We start from the raw sequence: 5,000 nt of genomic DNA, 5'->3' as shown, positions 1-5,000 counted from the left end.
GAAAGACAGACAGACAGAAATAGACAGACAGAAAGACAGTCAGACAGACAGAAATAGACAGACAGACAGACAGACAGACAGACAGACAGACAGACAGACAGACAGACAGAAAGACAGACAGACAGACAGAAATAGACAGACAGACAGACAGACAGATAGAAATAGACAGACAGACAGGCAGAAATAGACAGACAGAAAGACAGTCAGACAGACAAATAGACAGACAGACAGACAGAAAGACAGAAATAGACAGACAGACAGACAAAAAGACAGACAGACAAACAGAAAGACAAACAGATAAACAGACAGAAAGAAAGACAGACACAGACAGATAGACAGATAGAAATAGACACAGAAACACAGACAGACACAGAAAGACAGACAGATAAACAGACAGACAGACAGACAGAAAGATGTTTTTTTCTTTTTAGTGCCGTGTTTGTTTTGTTTTTTTCTCTTCCCGGCCATTTTTTTGAGCCGTGTTTTTCTGTTTGTTTTCTGTTTTTTCTCTATTCTTGGCATTTTTTTTAGCGGTTTTTATCTTTTTGCTTCTGTTTTTTTTCTTTTTAGCGCGGTGTTTTTATGTTTGTTTTGTTTTTTCTCTATTTCTTCTCGGCCGTTTTTTTTTGAGCGGTGTTTTTCTGTTTGTTTTCTGTTTTTTCTTTTCTATTTCATCTGTCTTTTTTTCTTTTTTCTTTTTTAGCGCGGTGTTTTCTGTTTCTGTTTTTTTTTCTGTATTTCATCTCGGCCATTTTTTTCGTCTTTCTTTTTTTCAATTTTTTCTTTTTTAGTGCGGTATATTTGTTTGTTTTCTGTTTTTTCTCTATTTCTTCTTGGTGTTTTCTTTTTCTTGTTTCTTTTTTCTGTTGTTTTTGTCTTTTTTTAGTGCAGTGTTTTACTCTTTGCTTCCTGTTTCTATTTCTCTTCTTGGCGTTTCTTCTTTTTCTGTTTTTTTTCTTTTTTGAGCGCTTTTTTTCTTTTTGCTTCTTTTTTTTCTTCTTTTTAGCGATGTGTTTTTCTGTTTTTGTTTTAACGCGTTTTTTTGTACATTATTCCCATTTATACAATTTTTTTGGTGTGCCAGAGAGAGAGAGAGAGAGAGAGAGAGAGAGAGAGAGAGAGAGAGAGAGACGCTTTCCCTCAGTCCTCCTAAGCCCGTGGTTCCCAAGGAGGGGTCCATAGAGATTCTAATTATTTTCAAATTTATTATAGTGGAATTAGGAGACATGCAGCTCAGAATAATATCGTCACCTTCGTAAACAAACCGCCCAAGTCATTGTTTTCTACTGTTCAGGAAATCGCAAAAGAACTCATTATTTCATTTGGCTTAAGATTTAGGCAGAAATGAAAAGGCCAAATCTCAAACCCTGAATGACGAAGGCAGAAGAAAAAGAAAAGAAAAATGAAAGATGAAAAAACGCCGCACTGAAAAAAGGAAAAAAAGAAAAGACAGAAAAACACCGCGCTAAAAAAGAAAAAAAAAGAAAAGACAGAAAAACTCCGCGCTAAAAAGAAAAAAAGAATAAAACAGACAGAAAAACTCCGCGCTAAAAAGAAAATAAATAGAAAAGACAGAAAAACACCGCGCAAAAAAAAAAAAAGACAAAAACACCGCGCTAAAAAGAAAAAAAAAGAAAAGACAGAAAAACACCGCGCTGAAAAAAAAAGAAGAAAACAGACAGAAAAACTCCGCGCTAAAAAGAAAAAAGAAGAAAACAGACAGAAAAACACCGCGCTAAAAAGAAAAAAGAAGAAAACAGACAGAAAAACACCGCGCTAAAAAGAAAAAAGAAGAAAACAGACAGAAAAACACCGCGCTAAAAAGAAAAAAGATGAAAACAGACAGAAAAACACCGCGCTAAAAAGAAAAAAGAAGAAAACAGACAGAAAAACACCGCGCTAAAAAGAAAATAGAAGAAAACAGATAGAAAAACACCGCGCTAAAAAGAAAAAAAGAAGAAAACAGACAAAAACTCCGCGCAAAAAAAAAAAAATAGAAAGACAGAAAAACACCGCGCTAAAAAGAAAATAGAAGAAAACAGATAGAAAAACACCGCGCTAAAAAGAAAAAAAGAAGAAAACAGACAAAAACTCCGCGCAAAAAAAAAAAAAATAGAAAGACTGAAAAACACCGCGCTAAAAAGAAAAAAGAAGAAAACAGACAGAAAGACTCCGCGCAAAAAAAAAAAAAATAATAGAAAGACAGAAAAACACCGCGCTAAAAAGAAAAAAGAAGAAAACACAGAAAAACACCGCGCTAAAAAGAAAAAAGAAGAAAACAGACAGAAAGACTCCGCGCAAAAAAAAAAAAAAAAAAGAAAGACAGAGAAACACCGCGCTAAAAAGAAAAAAAGAAGAAAACAGACAGAAAAACTCCGCGCCAAAAAGAAAAAAGAAGAAAACAGACAAAGACTCCGCGCAAAAAAACAAAAAAAATAGAAAGACAGAAAAACACCGCGCTAAAAAGAAAAAAAGAAAAAAGACAGAAAAACTCCGCCCTAAAAAGAAAAAAATAGAAAAGACAGAAAAACACCGCCCTAAAAAGAAAAAAATAGAAAAGACAGAAAAACACCGCGCTAAAAAGAAAAAAATAGAAAAGACAGAAAAACACCGCGCTAAAAAGAAAAAAATAGAAAAGACAGAAAAACTCCGCGCTAAAAAGAAAAAAATAGAAAAGACAGAAAAACTCCGCGCTAAAAAGAAAAAAATAGAAAAGACAGAAAAACTCCGCGCTAAAAAGAAAAAAATAGAAAAGACAGAAAAACTCCGCGCTAAAAAGAAAAAAATAGAAAAGACAGAAAAACTCCGCGCTAAAAAGAAAAAAAAAAGAAAACAGACAGAAAAACTCCGCGCTAAAAAAAAAAAGGGCGTCACATGATGAAAAATTGATGTAGACATTAACCTGGAAATCCATGAAAAATGACTCTGGCGATTATTTTATGAGGGTGACGATATTCATACTACTGTACACAGTCCGTAAAGCTGAATACTTAAGTGCTAGAATGTCTCTGCACTAGCTAAGGGTGCCAGGGTGTCAAACTCACGGCCCACGTCACAAAATTGGCCCCTGGGATGGTCGTGAGTGGCCCGCGATATTCCCTGATTAACCTGCTTCGTTCCTCTTAACTCTTTTTAGGAACAGTAAATAGCGGGCTTTTTTTTCTTCATTATTGTTTCCTTTTTTATGCCCTTGAACTGTGTCCTTTGCTGTAAAAAAAAGGGTCCACAGGTGAAGGAGTGACTGGAGAAGGGAACGCGACAAAGAAGGTTGTGAATCACTGTTTCAAGCAATTTTTCAAGTATTTTCTTTTCTTTTCTTCCTGCCATTTTCTGTGACTCAGCGCGAAGAAAAGAGGAAAGCACTATTCGCTTCATCATATCTGCACGGGCAGGAGATTACGACAACCGCCTTCACTCAGTCCTATGTAATCTTCTCTCCGTGGTATATTGAGTAATTAATAATCCCAAGGGGGGAGTCTAAAATCTAAATGAAGTTCACTTTGGTTGGTGATTTTTTTTTTGCACTCTTTTCTAAATAATACAATGGTCATTTATTTTTTCCTTCTATTTTTTTCTTTTTCTTTTTGTTCTCTAATCCGTCTCCATTCCCTGAAAACACACACACACACACACACACACACACACACACACACACACACACACACACACACACACACACACACACACAGAGCCTTTAATCAATCCAGTTTAATCTTTTTCCGCGATGTCCTGGAGCCCCTACTATCTCTAAGTTTATATAACCCAATGTTCCCTAGAATCGAACACAAGACCACGTTCTTTTGGCCCTAAAGTTCGTTTGATGCAGCATGTGATCGTCTACGTTCATATAATCAAATATTTCTTACAATCGAGCTCAAGAAGGAAAGTTGCAACACGTTCACTTAACCCTCTACATTCATTTGATCCAATATTTGATCCTTTACGTTCATGTCACCCAAAGTTGACGAGAACCGACCCCGAGGAAGATAAGAAGAGGAAGTCACGTTCATTTTTAAGCCAGCACAATCTCCCTTCTGGCGCTTTCTCATCTTCATTCCATTAAAAAAAAGCACAAGAGGGAGTCTATATCAAGCTGACTTTTTTTTTCTATAATGGGATTTTTGTTTTGTTTAGCGCACTTCTTGGAAACATCATTTACTGAAACGTACTTCAACTTTCTTTCATTATTTTTCCTTCTTTCTCTTTGTTCTCTAATCTGTCTCCTTTTCCTGTACACACACACACACACACACACACACACACACACACACACACACACCACACACACACACACACCAGACGACTCTTGCCCTTTTATCGTTTTTTTCTTCTTCTGTTTTTCTGTTTCTTTTTGTTTTGTTTTTTCTATAATGGGAATATTATTTTTTTGTTCAGCGCACTTCTTGGAAGCATCATTTACTGGTACTTTTCCTCCATTTTTTTCACCTTCTTTCTCTTTCATTTCTAATCCGTCTCCTTTTATTGTACACACACACAAACACACACACGCACACACAAACAGAACAGAGGACTCTCACCGTTATTGTCACATAATATCCGCAGTCGCTTCCTGTGGTTCTCCTACGACTATTTTTACCCCGGTGTTCACGCGTCATGCCCCCCACTCTACAAACTCTCCGGACATCGCTGAGTAAAACTTTGGAGCATAATCTAAAACAGGTTGGCCTTTCGTAGGAGTTTGGGGCATTTCCAGGGGTAGTTTTATGGCATTTCCAGTAGTTTGAGCCTTCTTCTATGCCATGAACCTGGAAAAGCACTCATTAGAACTCCACTGATCTCTTTCTGGCCACTGGAAATAGTTGGTGAGTCGGGCAATACAGACTTTAGAGATGTACCGACGCCCGCATCCGTGTCCTCACTAGACACAAGGGGTGTGGCGGGTGTACGGAAATAGAAATAGAGGATGTAAAGTGACTCTGCTAGACTTCGGCCCGTATCCCTAAATGTATCCTGGCCTCTCGTGGAAGTAGTCGGTGTTT

Source organism: Eriocheir sinensis, unplaced genomic scaffold, assembly GCF_024679095.1.
Source record: "Eriocheir sinensis breed Jianghai 21 unplaced genomic scaffold, ASM2467909v1 Scaffold235, whole genome shotgun sequence".
Classification (NCBI taxonomy): Eukaryota; Metazoa; Arthropoda; class Malacostraca; order Decapoda; family Varunidae; genus Eriocheir; species Eriocheir sinensis.
Note: the sequence above shows the minus strand (reverse complement) of the source record.